Raw genomic sequence first — 24,881 nt, forward strand, 5'->3', positions numbered from 1 at the left:
TCGATAACCGATTTGAATGGTTTTAAAAACATTCGATTCCTATTGATAGGGAGATGTACTGATTAGTTTTGGCAAAGGCAGGTCCAGCCGTTACGGAGATACGAAGCAAAGAATGCAGGAAGTAGAAATCAAGTTTTTGAGAGATCGGAGCATCGGATTTGAATGATCCAAAAAACATTCAATTTGTAATGACCGGGAGAAGTGGTGATTAGTTTAGACAATGTTACAGTATTTATTTATAGTAATCTATTTGAAAACATTTAATATTCCTCGAACATTTCGTTATGGTACGGGAAGTTCCAGCAATTCGCCTTAAGGTACGATGCCATGCACACCACTAGTTTAGCTCCTACTTGTAGTCTATCATATACCTACTTCATTAATGTTCGATATTTAGTATATATTACTAAGAAAACTTAGAATTTTTATTTATGTTAAACATTTACTGAAATGAACTTAGAACAATTTAGTTTCATTTTGCCTTGAAAAATTTACTCATTTAAAATATATTTAGAAATTTCATTGTGTCAAACATTCATTTGTATGCGGAATATTTAGTTAGTAAATCGTAGGTTGAATAGTGCACATATGAACGAGATTATTAATCCATTAAATTTACTGAATGTTCTATACTGGACAGTTGTAAATAAAAGAGTTAATAAAAAAACAAAAAAAAAATGAACGAGATTTGACAAATTAATTCACTTAAAATATGATCTTAAGTAATAATGTATAATCAGTTTACAGTAAAAAATTTAAATAACATATTATAATTTCTTTTAATATTATTTTAATATTTATTAATATTTATTAAAACTATTTTGAGTGAAAAACCCAAGGTGATATTGTACTTTTACCGCGGATACTATAATAATCTATTTTTTTCTGAATTTGTTATACTGCAATTTCCAAAGAAAAGTGACTAATTCTACTATGTTTTCACCTACCATAGTAGGTTTTCTGATAAAACCTGCAATCAGAAAATTATAATTAATTAATGTGAAACCTCACATTACCACGGCAGCTCAGTAACCGTAGAAAAATACAATTTATTCCCAGCTTTTATTATTTTTTTCGCTTTTATTATAGCAGTGCACACGTCTGGTGCACATATGGCCTGGCATTATTTGCAATGACTCCCAATACAATTACTGGAACGTACACGACTCTCAATTATTTTCTTAATGAGAAATCGCGCAACGAATTGCAAAACTCTGTCTCATAGATGTTTCCTAATTAAAATCTCCATTTTCATACATCATAGGTAAAGCTGATTAATAGTAATAAATAATACAGGTAATAATTTCAGTCTTATTTATAATACTGATTATATATAATTTAAAGATCAGATATTCATCATGATCATCAGATATTTTACATGACTTTCTTAATTCGTATCGTATTTAGAAAATCAGTTTAGCCTTCTGCTTACCTTTACAAATTTTATGAAATAATAATTTTCTATCCATTTTCATTAATTTCATGAAATCATTTCCGCGTTAAAATGTCTATGACTCTAGTTTGATAACGAGTTGGCAAATATGTTCATTTTTTAAATTAGTATTCACACTGCACGTCCAAAGTTAGTTTTAAAACTTTTTCAAAAATTTAATCAGTTTTTTCCATTATTAGCTTAAAATACTATTTTGCACTCAAATATGCTCAGAGCAGCGTTTAATAGAAAATATCCATACGCGTTACGTTTTATAATTAAAAGTTTAATTAAATTTAACAATAATATAAATTTATTCAACGTGAAGTTTTGAATAACTTTTATTATTTTAAAATATCTAGTTTAACCAATTTACATGTTTGAAAATTATGATGAGTTATAATTAATATTATCAATATTGTTTAATTATGAAATTAATTAAAGTTGCTTTATGAATTGCCTCTATCATTTATTTACACAATATTTAATTAGTGTATAATTTATATGAAACGAAATCATTTCCGAAACACGCTCTTTTCCGTACTTTTTGGCCTGAAGTTTCGATAAATTAAAATCTGAATAATTAAATTATTGAACTTTACTAGAACGTGGTTTTCCCTGGAGTGTGTAGTTTGTGCCAACACGCTTTCATGAAAAAGAACAGAAGGGGAAATCTGAATGGAAATTTGTAAGATAATTGCTATTTTTTTTAAAATCTGGTAAAATATAGCTTAGTGTTAAGTGAAACAATAAAATTCTGTAAAATCATGATTAGATTGTGATTTTTGTTTCTGTACTGTTGTATTTGTTTTTGACAAAGGAAGGTCTAGTCGTTTTGGAGATAAGAAGCAAAGAGTGCAAAAACATAATACATTTTTTTTGTATTGATGGAGCAAAAAATCAAGTACATTTTTTGCAAAGGCAGGTTTAACAGTTTCGGAGATGCAAGAAAAGTAACAAAATAGATATTAGATAGTCTGAAATGATCATTACAAATTATTATTCTCCATTCATCTACATGTTCAAGTATTGACATATAGGTGGCAGGTAGACACGTTGGCAAGTAGACTGGTGGGCTAGAAGACTGGTAGACTAGTAGGATGATATACTAGTAGGATGATATACTAGTAGGATGATAGACTGGTAGGAAGGTAGACTAGTAGGAAGATGGACTAGACTATCAGGAAGATGGACTAGACTATCAGGAAGATGGACTAGACTATCAGGAAGATGAACTAGACTATCAGGAAGATGGACTAGACTAGTAGGTAGATAGACTTGGGGACAGGTTGACAGGTAGAGAAGTGAAAAAGTAGTAAATTAGACAAGTAGTCATCTAAACAGGTGAACAAGTAGAATGTTAGCCAGCAAGATAATCTACAAATCAAATATTCATCGATTAGATCAAGAAGTTCATTCAATTTTTTTCATCATAATACAATTAAGGGATAGAGAAATTTCCCAGTAATTCCATAAATATGCCATTTATTAGATTTCAATTTGATCCAAGACCTTTGTGAAAAAAAATATTGATATATCGCTTTCACAAAGGATCACGATTACGCTTCTGTTGGTTCGTAGCGATATCCAATTTCAATTATCAAGCGACGCGACGGTCAACCCGGTTGAAGCAAACAAGTACACCGAACTACGGTTAGTAGGAAATCTGGATGAAATATTACTAAATTGAGCAATAATAGTAATGAAATTATAGTAAATTTATTTACAGATTATGAAAATTTTTAAAACTCTAAGAAAACATGATTGGTTACAAAAATCGTTCTGTCAGGACTCATGATCCCCACTTGGTTCGATCATCCTCATACCAAGTACTCACACTTAGGTTGTACTCAGATATTTGCGACTGGTTGGAACGGCATCACGAAAAGGAGCTTAAGCTCAGTTTTACCAAGTACACAGTCAAAATTCCATACGCCTCTAATATTTTTTCTACCCCAATTCCAATTTCAATAAAATTTCCCCCAGCTATCCCTTTATATTCTACGGCAACGAGAAACGCATACGGCTATTGTGATCAAAACGTTTATAATTAATTACAAACTCGCGTTGCATTATGCAAGCAAATGATAATAATTTAATACAACTGATTACACAGTCGAACGCATTGATTTTGAATATACGTTTCCCTGTTTGTATTACGAGAAATTATTTGCTGGCTAACGAAGCCAGGATGGAATATGTACGACTTGAGCACTGACCAAAATAATTGATAGGGGATAGGAAATATATGAGAATTTGGGGTTTGGTCGATAACCGTATATTCCTATAACAGAATATTGATTTGCTTGAACACTTTTGATTTTATTTTTTTACCTGCACACTTCTGTTTACTGCATTGGACTGCAGGACAGTAGCCAGTACAATTTAATACAGGACGGTTTACATAACGAATCGAGAGAAAAAAAATAGTTCAAAAACATATTGATGCCTGTTACTACTTTTATTCAATCTATAAAATTTATCTCAATCTTACACAATACTATACAAATTTTTGTATGAATAAATATATGAAATTTTTAATGAGTAATATGAATTAAAAAGCTTTACCTTACAGTTTTATTTACATATTATATTATCAATTAACCCAGTTGAAATTATTCCGGTTTACTGAATAATTTTGTTAGCTGGTGTAATCGTTTAAGTCGCAGCTCAAACTATTTTAATATCAAAATCATTCCAGAAACTTTTGTAAACTGTGCCGTGCAACGTAAATTATGAAGTATAGTCTAACACGTGGCATAATACGACCGCAATATTTAATATTTTTCTTCTAGCTTACGTATAGTTTATGTATTTTGGAGCCGAGGTTCATATTTTACATTTAAACATTGCCAAGATATATTTAGTTTGTAATATAAAGAATTCTTTATTTCGTAATAGAGAAAGAATTGTAGGGACGATGCTGGGTTACTGAAGTAGAGTCGCAATGAATGTAGGTAAAACTCAATTGATATTATATAATTTAAACCCAATGTACTACTATTATAAAAAAACAACTTGAAAGATATCGTTATTTTCGATCCAGGAAAAAAAACTAACTATCACTAGCTCCATTTTTATGTATTGTATGAATTGGCCGATATGAATTATGATTATTATAAAATTTATCATCGATCTATCTAATATCTTTTCCGAATCACACATTTTTACTACTAATAAATGCCCTACACAATTCATAAAGTGTAGATTTATCTTACTGTTATATATGAATCTAAATATTAAAATACAAAACAGATGGGATTTATATTTTCTCGGGTACATTTATATCTGCCAGAAGATATGATATAATTTGATCATCTGTATGTCTAAGACCGAGTTGAAAGAAGTACTATATCCCGGATTTGAGTAATCTTTACAGGATTTCATAGTACGGCATGTCTGTGCTACCGTGAAGCGTTTGCCGAAGACCAACAGATGGTATATATATATATATATATATATATATATATATATATATATATATATAATAGTTACACCAGTGTTCCATCCGTAGACCTGGTCTATGGGCTGAAATATAGCTTATAGTGAAATTAGTTCTGTAGTTTTATGTTTTTACATCAATACTACTACCTAAAATTTTGTTAGAAAAATCTTTACAGTTCTTTAGGTATTAGAATGTATGTAACTGTCAATCCCACAGCATTCAACATTTCTCATTATTCAATCCCAATCTAAAATAACGCTTTCCTTTGTCTGGCCCTTTTTTCTTTTAGGCTCCGTTTGAGAGATGCAGCAGATTCCGCAGCGATTTGTTCATAAAAACTAATATTAATAAACATGTCACCAATTTCAAAACCAAAGTGATCATCAACAACATTCCATACAAATCTAAAGTCTAGCAGATTTCCTTTGTGCTCCACATTATCCCGAAAATCTCTGTAGAAACATAATAGCACCAGCTGATACACCAGTTGTGGCAGTGATTTGACCATGAAAAACTGATATTAGTAAACATGTTACTGTCCAAAACCAAAGTGATCATCAACACTTCATAAAAATTCAAAAGTGCTCGACAATATCCCAAAACAAAAAGCTCAGTAGAAACATAAGAGCTGGTGGTAGAAACATAAGTGATATGATCAAAAAAGCAGTATCTTCCAGAATTTTCAAATTAGTTAATTTTCCAGATTTTTCTTTGTTTGCTTATTTCAATAACGACAACAATAAATTTTTATGATGGTATAGCCACAAACAGGTACATGGTATGAGAGCACCACAAAAAAACTATGATTTTCTACTGCTCTCTTATTTATTAATCGCAAAATTATTTTATTACCATTAATTAATGACTATTAATCACTCCATATTGTTTTTTTGTGTTTTTTTTTTCAAACTACTGCTTCCATGCTTCCTGGTCCTGTGCTTCGGCTTTCAGTTCCCTGTATTTCCTCTTCTTGCATAAGTCATCAACCATCTGCATTCTTCTTCCCTATCTTTTCAGCACTTCTATTTTGTCTTCGGCGACGTCGTGCAGAAGGCACTCTTTTTGCATAATGGGTCCAACCCAGTTTTCTTTTCTTTGCAGGATTGTTCTCAGTAGAGTCCTTTCTTCGTCCACTCCACTCAGGACTTCATTTGTTAACTTATATATATATATATATATATATATATATATATATATATAATAATTTTATCTCGGCATTCAAGTTTAACATGGGATTTCTCCTTCTCCAGGCGGCATAATATGTAAACGCAACATTTACTCGGCCGGTAACGTACGCCGAGCCAACTCCCGGAGTCAGAAAAGCACAATAATGAAATGAAATTCCTGCCGCTGTGCAAATATACATAGGCAGGATTTTATATGCGAAGAAATGTGCTTCATAATATGCAGTTATATTCTAACGATTTCAATTTATTTTTACTAGTGTGCATATTGCCCCCGTGAGTCTTCAAAGCGTTCGCGAATGCTTTTTTTCGCAAAGGTGTGCGCGCACAATTTTTCATTACCTCATACACATTTTCGCGACAAAGGACAGCAGGTTTTATGGATAGATGTTAAAAGCATGTGGATGTCTACTATGGAAATGTAATTTATGCTTTTACAACAAATAGAGGAAGAAGACAAGTCTTATTTGCATTTTGGAATAATATTCGACTCAATTAGGATGCGGATTTATTCAGCTTTTATCACGTTCTTAACATTGTGAATGAGAAGTTTATGTTTTTACCAGAAAATCAAGGTTTTCTTCACCTTTCAAGTTTTTGTGAATCATTAGTTTCGTTTCTGCTTAAGGGGCACAACTAGTGTGAAATTTTAAAAAAATCGAATTTTCAATTTTTCTATATTTCGATAGGCTATACCTTTAAAAATAGCATATCAAAATTTTAAATCGATATCTTAAATAGTTTTTGAGTCACAGCCATTTAAATATTATATATAGTATATAGTATAACGATCATTTAACCTTTAAACGCGTTTTTCTCGAAAGAGCATTTTCCGAATTTGCTGCAGCGACTACTCAAAAACAAATGATGCGATCACTATCGATTTTTTTACATATTCTATATATAGTTCTCCGTAAAATGAACTATCGATTTTTTGATCGGATTAAAAATCGAATTTTGGCAGTCAAAAAAACGACCAAAATTTTAGGTAAAATTCGACTTTTTTTTAAAAATCGCCGCCATTTTGTCAATTTTTGATTTTTTTTCTTTATCGTACTTCATTTTACAGACAATATTATCTAGTTTAACGAGAATTTTTTTTAAATTTCATTCACTTAGAAGGCCGGAATCACTGCTGCAGTGAAGGGTCTTTTTTGTTACGCCGTTGGAGATCGACGATAACCTAAAAAATATTTAATTTTTTTCTTCAAAAAAATGTATATCTATGTATTCTTAAAACATGTATAAATATATTCCTAAAATTTTGAAATGATTGATAAAGTAGTTTTTTTATATAAATGTCCAAAAATCACCTATTTTTAGGCGGTTACACTAGTTGTGCCCATTAATATTCTTTATTTTTTATTTTTCCATGAAAATTTCTATTATCTGTTGGAATAATACACTGTGTCAGGATTCCAAAATTTCATCGTCACAATTTTATAAGTTTAAAAACATGACTGACACTATTACATAAAATAAATGGCGTATTTCAGTTCAAATTCCAAATTATGACAGTTGACATATTGAAAAAAAAATTATTACTATTATTTTTGATTGGATTATGATAAAACTATAAGTGCAATGTTGACGAAGGCCCTTCGTTTCCTTCTTTTTGGATATAAGCTCGGAAGTCCAAATCACTTAAGCAAACATCTCAAGATTATGGGAATCAATTGTGGAACAGTTCTAGCAAAATATTTTTTGTGTTTCCTGAATTTCGTATTTTTCATCACCAGTGGCTTGATTCTAACAATCGGTTTGTGGTTATACTTTCACAAAAATTCATTGCTATCGTTGTTGAAATTAGCAAACGATGAAGAAGCTGAAAAATTAGCTAATTTGAAGATTCTGGAAGACATTGCTTTTTTAATCATAGCAGCTGGTGCTATTATGTTTCTATTGAGCTTTTTGGGATACTGTGGAGCATTGAGGGAATCTACTTGTCTTTTGAATACTTATGGAGTGTTGCTGGTGATCACTTTGGTTCTGGAATTGGTGGCATGTTTTCTAATATTAGTTTTTTATAATCAAATCACTGCTGAAACTGGTGTATCTCTCAAACGAAGCCTAAAAGAATACAACGAGCAGAAAAATGAAGGTGTTACTTTAGCTTGGGACAAAATGATGAGGAGTGTTGGATGCTGTGGTATTAACAGTTACAAAGATTTTACAACACCTTTAGTTCCTGAAGCTTGTTGTAAACCTGGATTTGATTGTCAGAGTGATCCAAACTCTGAAAATTCGAATTATAAAAGAGGATGCTTGAGAGCTATGGAAAAAGCGCCTCGTTCAAATATTATAATGCTGATTTGCGTTTTTGTCGGGTTACTCATTTTTCAGATATTTTTGATTGTGCTAGCATTCTGTCTCTCAAAGAGTATTGATCAGATGTGTATGTGCCATTTATTATCTGGGCGCTGCCAGATATAATAATCAATTAATTATAAGCAATCAATGGCATAAAATGTAATAATTGTTATTGGGAAAATTAAACTTTATATCAGCTAATTGTTTTTTTTTTTAATAATTTGAAAAAACTAAATAAAATTTTCTAATACATTATTTGGAACATATTAAAGACAGACTATATGAGTTTAAAATATTTAGTTTTTTGCAAAGGCAGGTCCAGCCATTTTAGAGATATGGAGTTGAAAGGTGTAAAAATTATCAGTTTTTGAAGAACATTCGATTGGTATTGACGTGGAGATATGCTGATTAATTTTTGCAAAGTCTGATCCAACCGTTCCGGAGAAACGGAGCAAAAAGTGCAAAATTTGCAGTTATTTAGAAAATGGATCATTTGATTAGATTGATTGATTGATTGATTCGAAAAGAATTTTGAAGAAATAATTAATTTTTGGAGATTGCAAAAAAACATTCCTAGTCTATAAGATACGAATAATAAATGCTACAGTATTTATAATAATCTATTCGAAAACATTTAAAATTCTTTGAATAGTTCAATACAGTAGGGAAAGTTTCAGCAATTTGCCTTAAGACACTATGCCATACATCACTAGTTTATTTATTTATTGGCATACTTGTGCATATAATAAAGCTTGACATGTATTAAAAAGAACTCTATTACTATTTATAATTTTAAATGAGCTTTTATTCAATATACCTTGTAACTAATTTGTTTTTTTTATTATTTTCAGGTAAGTGAACAATCCTCACTGTGCATAACTCACCATCATCGCTTTGAATTTATGGAGCCGAATCCATTCCAAAAAAGTCCTATCGAAAAATTAATGAAGGGCGAAGGTTAAAGGTAATGCGTTTTTTTATACTAAATAAAAAAAAAGATCCTCGAACACCCTCTGAATCAGCGGGTTCACATCTATGCCGTAATTTCTTGCTCGCTGACAACGCGAAGATAAATGACTTTTCACAAAATCGTTCACGCTTTTAGGTCTCTACTCTCCATCGGAACGTGTAAAAGTGCATTTTGCGATGCATTTTGATACTTTACTCAAGTATTGTTTTAGTTTCTATCGTAATTTTCTGCTTGATCATTTTATTTAATACCATGGCTTCGAGATTGTAAAAGTAGCGTTGCATGCGATCAGTTTGCAGGGAGACATTCGAGAAACCTGTTGTAATGAAATAACTTATAACTAATTTTATTATTAAATTTTTAAAAATATGGATTTATTTGGAATAATATAAAATGAGGTATACTATATCCCTAAAATGTCCAAATAAATTTATATGTAAATTTAGTACACTTTGATACGAATTTATTTTTTTGTAAAGTTCAATGTAAATTATGAATGTCACAGTTGCAACTTGATGATTAAAATGGACTTGGGTCACGTTCGAGAAGGCAGGTTTCAAGTTTAAGAGTCACATTTAATATACTTCTGTGTCCCTTTTTGCTTGTTTTTTTTTTTACTTTTTAACTTCTTCTTCTTATATTAGTTGTTTTACATTTTATTTGATGGTGAGAGAAAAAACTCGTGCCCTAATAAGAGTCCTAACCAATTTTGTTTTCTACTCACAACCATTTTCATCTGAGTCATTTTCTCTGCCAGTATTAACTATTATATATATATATATATATATATATATATATAAAGATAAATCACTGCAAAAATGTGCAGAGTGACACTTGACAGCCCGAGGTCATCAGTCAAAGTCTGTTTTAGTTCGAAAACGCAACGATATATAGCACTGACGATATCTTCTGGAAATCGTCACTATTAAGCTTGCTAGAGTATACTGATATGATCAAAAGTCTCTTTATATCAGTCTGGGTTACCCAAACCCCATAACATAGGGATGGAAAATGTCTTTATCGATACTAAATAGCATTAGTGGTTGCTATAATATCTTAAGGGGTTTTGACTATCAACTCTACCACGCTTTGTTGAAATTCAGATGAGAAAAGGTGATTTTCTTCGAAGTTCATAATCATAAATTTAGTTTAGTAGCTTTTGTATGGTTTAGTTTTAAATTTTGTAATAATATTTACTTTTTGGTAATAGGGCCTTCTTAAGCGACTGGCTTCTAATTGAATTCCATTTTTCATTGGACTTCTTCTTAGACATTGCTCTCAAAATATTGTTAATTTTGCTTATAGGATCCTGATCGTTAGGATCTGATTGCTAAATAAAACATAGTTAAAAAAAAATAATAACATTTCCGTGACCAAATTTTTGTGTCTGTTTAATTTACCAATGAATAATATTTTTACAACACGTGCTCAGATATATCAAATAAATACACTTATTACTATTTGTGCCCACCCTAAATACTATGTATCCATTATCGTTTCTTCATCGATATTGGGGTAGTATTGGTATAAACCCTGCACCCCTAGTTCGAAGATCAATAGTCTTTATCCCATGGAAGTACTATCAGCTATCTATATGGTAATTCTTCATTATGTTGGTCGATAGACATTCATATGAACAACGATATTGCTTATTGGGCTAGTTTTAGCGTCTGGTGCAGCCAGTGCTGTTCAAAATGGAATTTGTACAATCTTAGGGAATTCGGTCGAGATTGAAATGTTTGCTTCGGAACTATAATTATTATCGATACATGTATTGCATATTTAGGATTGGATTAGAATTAATCGTGGATAGCTGAAAATTATAAGAAGATGTGATATTTTTGAATTTTTATGATATTTGTATGGATTTTTTATGGTACGTGCTTTTATTTTTATTAAATTCTAAATTGGTGACCCTGACGTGATCATCCAATGTGATAATCCATCGGTTATTTGTTTTATCATTTGTTAGGCCAAAAGTGCTCGCAAGTCCAATTGTTAAGTAATAGCGCATATCTCAAAAACTATTGAATGCACCAATTCAAAATTTTTGTCACAATCTTGGTAGAGTATAATAACAATGTGTACCGGGTTTCATCAAATTCGCAAAAGCCGCTTTTGATAAAAATGCATTGACGCATCTGTTCAAACATTTATTAGGCTAAAAGTGCTTGCAACCTAAAACTAGGCTAGTTTCAGGTCAGAGTGCGTCAGCCCGTAATCGCCCATACCCGCCAAGTTCAAGTGTTGAGTAATATTGCATATCTAAAAAATTATTGAATAAACCATTTCAAAATTTTTGTCACAATCTTGGTAAAGTACAATAATAATGTGTGCCAAGTTTCATCAAATTCGCAACAGCCGCTTTTGAGAGAATACCATGGCGCATCTGTTCAAACATTTATTAGGCTAAAAGTGCTTGCAACCTAAAACTAGGCTAGTTTCAGGTCAGAGTGCGTTGGTCCGTAATCGTTGGAACCTAACAAATTACGGACACATATTTATCTATCTATAATTGTAGATTAGTTTTGATGACATTAATGAAACTAGTGGTGCATGGCATCGTGCCTTAAGGAAAATTGCCGAAACTGGATTTTTATCATAACTTTTTTATTACAACTTCCAATAATTTTTATTAATAGGAATTGTACGACGAATAATAGGAACTTCCAACCATTTTTAATAATAGGCATTGTACCATTTTGTTCATTTACAATGTTCACAAATTTTTATTATACTATAAATACTGTTGTTATTATAAAATTCTAATTACATTACAAATAGTCTTTGTTTCTGAGTAACATTCTTCTCGTTTGGAAACCACGAGCGGGAATACCTCATTTCCATAATATTTTGTTGTGCCTTGTTAGCTAGAAATGTTTTTGTTTTTCCTCTGTACACGATGTAGTAATGCATATTTTATATTCAGTAGTCTGTTTTGATGCATTATTTGTTAATTTAGAATTTCAGAAACAAACATACATTCATAATAATGCCATTGATTTTAGTAACTATAAATAGCTTTCTCTGTTAGTACCTATAATAACTCTTAAAGAAACTTATTTCTGACAAAAATTGCTTATTATATTCATGTTATAGTTAAATATGAATGCTAAAATGATATTATTCCTCAATTTTAATTATTCGTCAGATTATAATTACGTTATTTGCACAAGATTTCCTTTGATGCAGTGTTGGATTTGGCGAGCAGGTTGCTGAATTGCAAGGCAAACTATATAGAACAGACCTTATCCCACTTACTTCGGTTTGCATAAGCACTTTGTGCCAGCAATTACCTTTAGCATAAGGAATTGTTGGATATATACTACAGATGGTCATTCATTCAAGGAATAATCTCTCTCGGGTGAACTAATTTCATGGGTAAATTGTTAATTTTTATGCAGAGTAATACGTAACACGATAAATTAGATTGAGAGAATTTTCAATAATTGGTGCTATTTGTAAATATATAGATTCGAGTAGATATTACATAATAAATAGATTTCTTCTTAGTAAGGTAAATTTTTTGTTAGCCACCATATTACAATGAACTTATTACAAACAACTCATGCATGTTTACAAGAAATGCAAACATATTTTTGCTGTTGTAGATATATTTTTTAATTTGTATCATTTTAAATAGTATTATTTCAATGGCATAGCGAATGTTTGACTTCTTGATTACATAGTTCAGCTTTGCTCTTGGAGCAAGGATCAAAATCTAATTGGCGGTGCCTGATTGCAATAGTCTTAATAATACATATGTCATCAGAACACGAGCTGTTACAGTGGTTTATGTTTGCTTTTGACATGTACCATAAACCTCGTATGTGACATGAACAACGTCTTGACAATGAAACACCTGGATAATTGATACTGGAGAAAGAAGGGAATTAAGAAGTCACATAAAATAATAAGAGTGTAGTATGAAAAATGATGCTCTTGATCATTTCAAATACCGGTTGCAATTACTGTTTTGACAATACGTACCAATTGTGCTTGTAGAATTCAGTCTATTTGTGAATCATTTTAACCCTGATCATTTGGAAATCATCTATATCATAGGTTCTCAAACTTGTTTGTGCCTTGGACCCCCTTGGAATGTTTTTTGTTTTGTTACTGACCTCCTATATTAAAGTGACCACACGCACCAGATTCGCCGGAACAGTCGCGGATTTCCATCTAGTGATCCGGGTTTTTATAAAATCAATTTTTGGCCCGGATTGTGCCGCATTCTCAAAAAGAATAGGTTTAAATCGAATCTTCGCAATGCTTGTTACTAAAATTACAACTACCCATCAAATATCTGGAAACGATATATTTCAAATCACTCGTAGGATAACTAAGAAAAAGCAATTTCTTTGGCAAATTTTTTTTTATGCAATATAGTTTTTTCGAAGACGATATAAAGATTATAGCGAACTTCAAATTTTTCGAAACCATTTTTAGTACGATTTGTACTTTGCAACAAAATTCAGCTATCATCCCATCATTTGGTAAAAGTTTCTTCACTGCAAGCATTATTTGAGATCTGAGAGCGTTATATGGTCGCTGGGGAACAGATCTAGATAATATGGTGAAAGGGGAAGCAATTTGAGGCCCAATTCATATTTTTCTTCTTTTATTTTTTGTGACCAAAGTATACAGTTGGTCATATGCGTGGTTAATGGGTGGCTGGGTCCGTTCTCAATGCTGGTATTGAAACAGATTGTACGTTTTCAAAAATGCATAATTCGATTTTGATGAAACTTGACATACATTTTTACTACACTTTACTAAATCTTTGACAAAAATTTAAAGTTGAATCATTCAATAGTTTTTAAAATATGCGAAGTTGATGGATGGCTGGCACCGCTCTCAATACTGGTATTGAAACAGATGGTATGTTTTTAAAAATGCATAATTCGATTCTGATGAAACTTGACATACATTGTTACTACACTTTTCTAAATATTTGACAAAAATTTAAAGTTGAATCACTCAATAGTTTTTAAAATATTCGAGGTTGATGGATGGCTGACTCCGCTCTCAATATTAGTATTGAAATAGATTGTACGTTTTCAAAAATGCATAATTCGATTTTGTTGAAACTTGACAAACATTGTTACTATACTTTACTAAATATTTGACAAAAATTTAAAGTTGAATCATTCAATAGTTTTTCAGATATGCGAGGTTGATAAGTGGCTGGCTCCGCTCTCAATATTAGTATTGAAACAGATTGTACGTTTTCAAAATTGCATAACTTGATTTTGATGAAACTAGACATACATTGTTACTACACTTTACTTAATATTTGACCAAAATTTGAAAGTGGAACATTTAACAGTTTCTGAGATATGCAAGGTTGATGGGTGGCTAGCTCCGCGCTCAATACTAACATTTAAAGTTTAAATCATTTCTAAATATGCCGTGGACCCTCAAATTTTGTTTTCCCTGCCGTGGACCCCTTGAAAGTTGCCATGGACCCCTGGGGATCCATGTGGACCACCTTGGGTATCACTGATCTGTATTAAGCTTTCTAGATTCTTATTCTAAATTACAAGGTAGTCTCGTATTTACCTTCTGGTGTGAAATTCCTATTTCTATTACTATTATTATTAAATCTGGTTCCTGTCTCCTCTTCCTGGCATGATTCGTTCATTCCCCATGTTTTTGCCCACATTCGCTTCAGATTACGTAAAGTTGCTGCCGCAAGTAAGCCATGTGTGTGTCCATCATAGTTTTGCAAGTATTACATTATAGTTATAGTTCATATATAGTTGGTCGGCTACATTGTACATAGTAGGTAGAGTTCTACTTATAGCACGTCCAGAGACGTGCGCCAACGCGAAACTACGGGACTCAGCTGTTAAACATTGCTGCCTCGCATTACGTATGCATATTCAGATTAGGGCAACGGCTAAACCTTGGGAGGAGTATGCCCGTTCCTGATTAGGTGGACTGCTTTAGACGTATTTTAGGCGGGAAATTTGAAGTCGGCGAAAGGAAATGATGAGAACCTAATAACAAACGTATTTTACGCTTTTTTGTGGAGAAAAATTGTAGCTAAATATTTAATATAATACAGATATTGGTTGAACTGATACAAAATATGCTGATTGATCTTTTTTATAAACAATCTGGAGAATAATTGGAATTAGACAAAATTAGATAAAGAAATTGCTCTAAGTACAAAAAAGCCAATACGACAAAAGCATTAGAGATCAAGAAGTCTGTTTTAACTATAATGGAAGCGAATTATCCCAATTTGTCTTCATTAAATTTTTTTAGAGTGTACTTAATTACAAGTGAAATGTTCAGGCATGGAATGATATTCGACCAGTGACGTCGGAAGCAAATTTTTGACGAGTGGGCTCGTTTTTTTTAGACAGCCAGTGTGATCTCGTTTTTTTAGACCTTTTACACAATAATAAATTTTGAGATTGATGGGTGGGCTGAGTCCACCCAGCTCACATGATTCCGACGCTACTGTATTTCACTAGTTGATAATTCTAACACTTTAGCAAGGAAATACTCAAAATTAAATAAATATAAAAAGATAAATAGATGACCAGGTAGAAGTTCTAGCTTATTGTTAAGGAACTCATAGTTTTTATTTACTACTCTGAGATAATCAAGTTATTACAATCAGGTTTGTTCAAGCTGGAGTTGGGAAAAGCTTCAATCAGAAGTTAAATATTTAGGTCTAGCTACAAAATAGAAATACCAAAAATCCTAATATTTTAGCCAAATGATTAATATTTGCAAGTTAAGAAATTCAGAACGTTATAATTTCAATAGTCTATATGCCAAAATTAAGACAGAAAGACCAAAATAAACTAAAAAGCTTTGTTTGTTACGTTAAAAAAATGTTTTTACGTTAAAAAAAGTTATTACAATATGGCATGTTTATAAAAATTTAGATACAGATTTCATTAGACATAATCATACGTTCAAAAATTTGCTCATTGAATATCCAAACAATCTTGCTGTTTTTTTCAGATTTTTTTACATATTATTAAAATGATTAAGAAATATCATAATAAAAATACCTGTAATTGATAAACAATTTGATTTAATGTTGAATATAGGCATATAATTAAATCATAGAAAAAATAAGGGAGTAGTAAGGTTTTGAAATGAGATCATTTGAAAACGTATAAGTTCACATTATTACTTTTTGGAATTTACAGTCCAATAAGTTATATTTTGTGCTATATATATATATATATATATATATATATATATATATACCACATTTTTTATTCTACAAAGAGCTTTCAAGCATAAATTTTAACCCAGAACAATACAAATACAAATACACATTTTATTCATTATTGTTTCATGTACCAACTTCGAGTTCTGCCAGTGTTGACAGTATTAGTATTTCTGATATCTACTTAAACTAGTTTCAGAAAGTTTTGAGTTTCAATGTGTACAAGTTAAATGCATTAGATGTTATTATATAATGAGGTTTGGGGAAACAATTGGTAATAAACGGTTTCGTAAATCCGAAATAAAGGATAATTTAAATAGGCATTTTATTATATGAATTTATATTTAATTCAGTTATACCAAAGTCATTGATTTGTTAGAAAAAATGTTATATAAAATTTTTGCTGAATTTCAACCTTACTACTCCCTAATTTTTTCCATGATTTAATTATATGCCTATATTCAACATTAAACCAAATTGTTTATTAAATGCAGGTATCTATTACGATTCAAATGAAAAAAAATTAGAAAACACAGTAAGATTTTCTGTTATTTTTCTGGTTTGGAATTGGTGTAATTTTTTCTCAACTGAGTTGTTCTGATTTTTTTCTGTTGAAGTGATGGTTATAAATGATGGTTTAACACAGAATAATTTAATACCAACTTGAACAAAATTTGATTTTTTCTCATAATCAGTTTCAAATTACTTAAGGTATTTTATAGATATATTATTCAATGAATAATTAATTAAATAACTTTACAATGAGTTATGATAAAAATTTTGGACCTAATTTGATTGATTTGATAAATTAATTCAGTATATGCTCATGCATCATCTTGCACTAAAACATTGATATTCAAGAAGTTCCTGAATATCAAACTAATACGTTTATTATTCTATAATTTAAATTGTTCCAAAGATATCATGACATCCTTCGATAAGAAAATTATTTAATAACCAGTTCTACAAGGCGACGTTCAAAAGGGTGACGGCTTGCAACGAAATTAGCCCCGAAATCCGATGACTGTGCGCTTCTCCATAAAATTACCAGGGAGCTGAAGATCAAATTTAATTTAAATTTGAGAATTGAGAATTTAGAGAAAATATTTTGTCGACTAGGGAATAATTTTAAATATAATATATAACTGATTGTTAATTATCAATAGGCAGAAGTAGGTAAGTATAAAAAAAATTGGTATCAGGACATAAATGGGACAATCAAAATAGTAGACCAGCATACAATTACGTTGCTGAAAATGTGCTCAATAATCTTAAAAGCTGACCTATACAACCTATGTGATGGATAACCAGATAATCAGAATCAACTGTGTAATTTTTAAATTGTTGTCCTGGATTGATCATGAAATTGTACCACATTAATTGAATAAATTTCACTTCAATCATCACCTATATAATTAGCATTTTGTATGAACCATGGAGACAAATCCAAATTTCTCTACTAACGCATATTTTTCTAATCTAAATATTTTTTATTCGAGTATCCTTATTTTAAATCCTCAACTCCTTTATTACCAGTCTGGGTCTCTTGCATCATTTCCTGGCAGGAGGTAGACTCATGTGAGGTAAATTCATATCATGTTGCAACAGCTTGTTCGACGTTGAATTCGCGATGAAGCGTATCATTTTAATATTAATTAAACGAAGGGACAAAAGACTACGTCTGTCGAATTTAACCTAGCCAGTCTCACTAAAACAAAGATGAAAGGATTAGGTAGTAGTCGGGAATATAGTTTTTGATAGTATATTTATAATTAAGATGGTGTTACATACTGTACTTGTATGTGGAGCATCATATGATAAAAGAAAACATAAATTGAAATTAGAAAATAAAATTGGTGCGAGGCATTTTTTGTGTGTTTTTAAGTGAGTTACAAAAAAAAGATTAAACCAATATGGTCCTACGGTCTACAACTATGGGGTGTGGCCAGTAAATCAATCATAACTATTCTATAGAGGTTTCAAAACAAAATTTTGAAAGGAATCGTGCAATTATTTACTTCATCAAAGTACATAATTACTAAAAAGGTGCTATCGTAGGAGTGAGATCCTTCTCACGCTGTCAAATAATATATACCTGTAATAATATATAGCTGAATGTACTGTGTATAGTTTGCTAAAAACAATAAACAAAAAAAAAACTGTTAAGTTTGAATTTTTTCTCCCAGTTGTTATCCTGATCAGTGTTTATTTTAAAAGCCAACAACAATATAAACCAATATCAATATTTCTCATCCCGGCCAAAGTTCTGCGATTTGGATAGCACCCAAATAGCATTTGAATAAAATATTATTTATCTATCACAATCTACTTACTGTGAGAAATGATATTACCATCAGTGCGACGTCTATTATCAATTCTTGCACCATAAAACAGTTTAAGCACAGTGTAACATTTATTTGAAAGCCAGTACTAGGAATGTTTTGATTAAAGTCGTATAGTTTCTGTCGTGGACGGAGTTGGGAGTTGGGGGTTGGATAATACTTCTACTTGGATAGCAAGATCGAAGATAGATCCTCTATGTGCGACAGAAATCACTAAATTTCCTGCTCATTGTTCAAATGAGATTTGAATTGACGAACGAGAGTTGCATTTCTCGGCGAGAGGAATTGTATTTATGGACGTTGATATTGCACAAAACTTGGTCTTTAAAGTTTATTTTATAACTGTAATGAAATATATGTAGCAATGAGGATAAAATATTTTTATCTGGCAATATCATAATATCGTGAATATTTATTGATTGTCGATACCCTTCTTGATGTTATGACTTTTTCATATATAAATTATTTTATTTGAATTTGTATGGTAATCTTATATATAAGGAAATAAGGATCTAATTACTTGCTATCCAAAAAAATTTCGACCTCACATCTGAGGCATTACCTCCCTAAATTATCCTAATGATCATTACCTTACCTTTATAGGTATCTCAATTATTTGTTTAACGTTCGAATGATCAAAATCCACATTGTCTGCAAAAGCAAAGCGTATTATTCGTTCATGTTAATCTTTGATGTGAAATACAATACTAGAGGGGTACGTTGCTTATTGGCCGTGCATTTTGAATACAAAGAGATGTGGTTATTTCGACGTCTTTATGTAAGATCTGGAATATGGAAGATGTTCAGAGTAACAGAAATGAGGGTAGTTGCAGATAACAATTAAACACAACAGTTTATGTGGTTTTTGTATTTGAAAATTCAGGCATAATATGGTATTGTTAGTTAACAACTGCTATAAAGAAGAAATTAAATCGCTTTTTTTTAGCTAGTAAAAGATTTTCAGAAAGCAAAAGTAGGAAAATGGATAGCTAAAGTAAATAATTGCATAAGATTTATATAGCTTGTTTATCACTTAGAATTCGAGCGTAAACAGTTTTTCAATTAACAAAATTTTACAATGTTCAATTGACAAAAAATTACAATGAAACTACAAGAATAACTTCGTGAGTTATTGATAGAATTGCATCCAGATATGCAATCTTAAAAAAAATTTTGTTGCTCACGATTACTGTGTGGTGTTTAAAATTTACAGTTAAATGTTACTTGTAAAGTATATAAGAAATTTCATTTACCAATATTTCAATTATTACCATTGAGAAATGTATAATACCTTTGCCCAACCCAACAAAAAACAATTCATATACCAAACTTTCTATATAACAACTTCGTAAAACAGTTCAACATTTTTATCAGTTATTTAATATATCAAAACGGCATTCACATTAAACTCGTCTACCTCAAAAAAAGTTTACACATATCGCTCAATTATATTTTATCTCGATCCTATTTACATACTTAATGTTATATAAAAGTGTATAATTTTTGTAATGGGCTATAAAATAAAAAATGCTCATTATGTACTATTTTAGTACCATAAAGTTTTCTTTGAAATCACACTTTAATACCTTTTTCTACTTTCGGCGTCGAGCTCGCACGAGTAGCAATTAAATGAATGATCACAAGCCGAAACTTTGTAAGAAATATTTATTACACGCGAACAATGCAGCGGGAAATAAGAGGAAGTGATACACATTTTACCCTTATTTTTTTAAAAATATTAATAAAATTTTATTATATATTTCCCAAGTCTTGCAGTAAGCATTCACTTCACAAAACCGTTCAAAATTTAATTTCTACTTCACAAATAATAATTACTTAAATTACTACGATACTTTTATACATCTAGACCATTTCAAAAAATATACCTCAAATTGTATACCCGCTATAAAGAAAATATCATTAAAATAAAAAAAATAGAGAGGTATGAATTATATAGCATTAAACATAAATTTTAAAACTCAAAATTAAATCAAAATGGCAAAATTTAAATTTAATATGCGATTATGACAACGTTCTATGTATATAATTCAACATACTATAAATATTTTAAATAAAAGAACGCATTGTTGTCACAAAAATTTTTAGGCCAAAGCGCCTTGCGACACTGACCTGAATCGACGCCTCATTTCAGGTTAAGTTTACAGCCGCGGTAGCCACAATTCCGCCTAATATGCAGATTCAAAATAAATCATTTTATTTTGATATATGACTAATATAATTATATAAATAAGCTAATTAAACTATTTTATGCATGTTTTATCAAAATTTAAGATTTTTGATTTTTGAAAACCATAAAAAAATATTTTTTCAATAGCACTAATATTTGATAATTTAGAATATTTTTTTTATTTTTGAGCAAGGTTATTAGTAGATTTAAAATTTGCGTTATTATTTTTGTTATTTATTATTATTTATACATTTGGTAGAATTTTGATAAAAAAAAATCAAAAACCCTTGAACCCGGAGAAAGCTTTTTCTATCGATCATTACCAATATGTTGGGAATTTTGTGAGCAATTTTTTCACTAGCTCTTTTTCTATATATGTATGTAAGTAACCCTTTCGGGATTAAATTTTCCGATGTTTCTGCATTACATGGTGTCTAGTCCGTAAGCCATATTTATGACGGCGAAAACGAGTACAACCAGAATGCCGATCTTTGCTACTTTATATTGTTGAAAAGTGCATTGAACCGTTCGTATATGGCAAAGACCGGCATTTATGTGCAAATATTGATATTGGATCCTATAGAACAAAGTAGGAAAAAATATACGTGGGAGAACTGCAAGCATGATTAATCTGGAGAATAAAGTTGGATTGATGAGACATGTGATGGAATTTAATTGGGATACTAATTAAGGTTAATTGAACCGATAAGTACCACAAAATTCTGCTATAAATTTATGCGTGAGAATTCACTAAATCTTCATTTATTTAATTATTTATTAATTTGATACAAGAGTTTTCATCCAATTAACATGGTTGAGTAAGGATCTATTACTTAAGTATTAGATTAAAATTGGTACATATTATAGAAGATTTTCATATTTCGATATTTCCGACCACGGCTCGTATTTTCTTCCTATACAACAAATCATTTCCACTAAATTTAAATCTCCATTCCCCGAATCAAATGTCCTTTGTATCCCGACGTTTGACCTGCACTTCCTTTTGAATTAGTATGTTTGTGTTCAAGCCATGATCATCCATTCAGGTCGACCCTTCACGTTGTAAAAGCTTTATGGAAAAACACAGAAGAGAAAATCGTTTTTCCTTTTCACTAAACCCTTGTTCTGTTGGATTAAAAGTCTATTTTACACCTGTCACGAAATAGATTTTCTGATTTCGAACACAGAAACAAGCAATTTTTCTCGAGTTTTTGCTGCGAGCTTTTTGCTTTGCAGATAGTTCTAGCGTAATTAGCGAGAGGAAATGTTTTATGCAATTTGCATTTAAACGATTGCGTTAATTTGCTTTAAGTAATAACATAATTATTGCAAATAGCATTGGAAATTATCATTGGACTAATAATTCATTTCTGTATTAACATAATTCATTGCTTTTAATAAAAAATAATTATTAATGATATTATTTATTGGTATATTCAATATTCTATCTTCTTATATATAAAAATGAATTGCAAAATGTGTTGGTAAGCGCGTAACTCAACAGCGCCTGGACCAATTTGGTCAATCCTTTTGTTAAAATGTTTGTTGAAGTCCAAGGATTGTTCTTACTACAAGAAAAATTCGAATAATTGCCGCAAAAACCCTAAAAACAGCCCTTTTCTTTTTACATACAAGCGTTTTCTAACAAAAACGTAAAATCAATTTGAGATTTAAAGCTATTATATAAAGTTGATATTAAATTACAAGCACTCACTGTATACTCCTCCTAATTCCCCTTATTCGGATTTTGACAAATCTTTCAGATTATAAAGTACTGGGATGTATGTGCAATATTGTAGAAATAAACGGAAAAAATTGTAAAAAACGGCATGTCATTGTTTGCATTGAAAACAAATGAAAACTATCATTTGCCAAAAATTTCAATTTACTTATGAACCTAGACAATATTAGAATATATATAATAAAATTATGATTGTGGATAAGAAAAATGAAATGTCTACATTATTATTGCCAAAAAGCAGCTGAGATGTGCCAGAAATTAAAATAATAAAAACTACAGTATAAGTATGGCAGATTGAATGATACACATATGAACAGGATATGACAAATTAATTCACTTAAATTTAAAGTATTAATCAGAGCCAGTCCTACCTTTAATGCGATGCATGCAAAAATTACAAACGCACGCTTTAGGGGGCGCCAACACAAGATCGGTAAATTTTCAATATAGTTTTTTTTTCAATATATAATTTCTTTGCATCTTTTACTAATCTTTCCACAATATTTTTGAAATTCGTAAAAATTTCACTTTATAACAACAAATGGGATAGTAAAGATGAAAACATACAATTCGGCCGGCACGATATCGATTAGGAGAAGTTTAAGATGCAATTTTGGATATCTTAAATAATAAAAAATTGAATTGATTTAATCCAACATGAAGTAACAGTGTTATGTAATGGTTATGGTTATGTTATACCGTTTAAAAGACTTCAATTTCTAATATAGTGTGGGAATTGAGACTCATCATTTTATTTAAAGTAGTTCTACATTTAACATTGCTCATATTATAAATGTATATGCATTTTGGCGTAAAGAGTAAATTAAAAAATAATCATTATCATTTTTAGGGCTACGGTAAATATTAGTATATTATATTCGAAAATTGTAGACATGGGTGCAGGACAACGTCTGTCGGGTCATATAGTTTTTATAATAAATAAATAACCATGTGTTTGGATTTTCTAACAAAATCCGCACTTACTTAGTTGCCAATCAAGTATAACTATACCGTCAAAGTTATTGATTTTGTATCAAACTTATAATATTTTCCAATGTATGACTATTTACCATTTCCATTTGGCATTTGTCAACTACTCAAAATTTTTGCCGACATTAAATGTTATAAAAGTGTGGTGGCATCGAGTGCTCGACATCGGTAAATGGCACTCTAACACGCCGTGTCAGGATAAATTTCCATTTCTGGAACTTAGTTCGTCGACGTATACATTTCATAGTTTATCGCTCGGCTTGTACCGAAGTAGATGCACGCTAGTAGCATTTGTCTCCCGGGAATGTTATCGCTACGTCTTGCTACGTCCTAAGCTACGAACTGATAGTTTTTTGCTACGACCCGCGAAACGGATAACCGTGTCCGCACTTACCTTATACAAAACTGTGCAAAAGCATATATAGTGCTGGGTAGTAATAGATCGACATTTAAATCGATAATATTTGGATAAAATATTAATTTATGGTAATAAAAATAGTTTATATATTAATCGAGGCTTTAAGAAAAGCTGTTATATTATATTTGCGAAAGCAGTTTATTTATGATTATGAGCGATCTTTTGAAATTCATGAAAGCTGTATATATTTTATGGGCTGTATTGATGAAATTTTTTAACCTAGTGTTATTAAAATGCAACTCAGTAGTTTTTTTTAATTAATTTATTTATTTAAATGTATATATATATATATATATATATATATATATTATTTTCATATCTCAGTCGACAGAGACGCCTGTTATGAAAGATTATGAAAAACACTTTTCATATTTTATATATACATTTCATTTGACTATTTCATTAATATAATATCTATTATAATTGAAATATCTTTATATATAACTCTTCAGTCTTCTTTGTCTTCAATTTCCTTATAGTATTTCTTTATTTTTCTTTTGTTGAATATTGTTATATTATTGTTATATTATTTGAGTTGAATATTCTCTACCTGATGAGATTCTTTCTATTAGATTTTTTATCAGATACAGGTGAGACCGGTTTCATTTGATGCTGAAATCTGCCTATTAGTATTATTTGACATCAAGCTGGCCGAGGTAGATA

At 30.6% G+C, this 24,881-nt stretch overlaps 1 protein-coding gene across 4 annotated transcripts in view; it reads left to right on the forward strand.

Moving 5' to 3' along the window:
- The window catches only part of LOC113382858 (lachesin-like), a 589,134-nt gene that overhangs the window by 91,814 nt on the left and 472,439 nt on the right, over positions 1 to 24,881 (forward strand). The window lies entirely within an intron of this gene.

Source organism: Ctenocephalides felis, unplaced genomic scaffold (assembly GCF_003426905.1).
Source record: "Ctenocephalides felis isolate EL2017-DRISC unplaced genomic scaffold, ASM342690v1 CF-g0.4_SCAFFOLD_03570, whole genome shotgun sequence".
NCBI lineage: Eukaryota > Metazoa > Arthropoda > Insecta > Siphonaptera > Pulicidae > Ctenocephalides > Ctenocephalides felis.